Genomic DNA, 977 nt, shown 5'->3' with positions numbered 1-977 from the left:
AGAAGACTATGTTGGGAAGAGTCATTTAATAGAAAATGGGATTCCAAAAGGCAGGTCCCAATCAAGTTCTGCCTGCAAAACTCCTACCTGAAAATGTATATTCCCCTGTTTAAGGTATCTATTCATATCTGCTCTTACACCAATTGTTTTAAAAAGCAAAACCCAAACCAATCCTCCTATATCAAGCACATTTTTGAGAGTATAATATGTGTGTGTATATATATATATATATATATGTATATATATATGTATGTATGTATAGTATGATTGAAACCTCCTGATGACCACATCCTTTTATGTGCCCATTTTATTCACCACACACAACAGGCAATGGCATACAACTTCCAGCAGAGGTGTTCTCTTCCTTACTCCACCAGCAGCCTGCCTTAAATATGATATTTATGCTAGTGTATGTATAGGTCCCATATGAAGTGTATGTTGTAACAGAACAAGTGCCAAGCCTTCAACAAAATTGTCTGAGCCACGAGCGCTGATCAACAAACAAGGGAGACGACAACCTACGATGTGTTGGCTGGTAACCAGCATGGAATGGGGTGATGGAGAGATGTCAGTAATACCCAGAAGGAAAAGAAAGATACATTCTTTAGACTGGATTCACCCACTGTTGCTCATGTATTTACTCCATGATGTGCCTGAGTGAAATCAGTGATATTAACATCACTGATGACAATCCGGTCAAAACTAAACCAAAAACTTTCCTTACAATCAAATAAAAATAAATCTAATAAAAAAGCCAAGACTATCAATAGAATTAATTGAGCCAATATATTTAGCACATGACCAGGTGCTAAAGAGGCTGCTTAACATGATATTGTAAATCAGATACCTGTAAAAAAAAATATTAACTATAGTTTGCCGATCTGGGAAACAAATTGCTTTCTGTTCAACATTCAAATGATAGCAAGCATTACCTTTGGAATTATTTATTCATTTTAACATACTTATATACAGTGATC

Source organism: Cyanistes caeruleus, chromosome 1 (genome assembly GCF_971803275.1).
Source record: "Cyanistes caeruleus chromosome 1, bCyaCae1.hap1.1, whole genome shotgun sequence".
NCBI lineage: Eukaryota > Metazoa > Chordata > Aves > Passeriformes > Paridae > Cyanistes > Cyanistes caeruleus.
Note: the sequence above shows the minus strand (reverse complement) of the source record.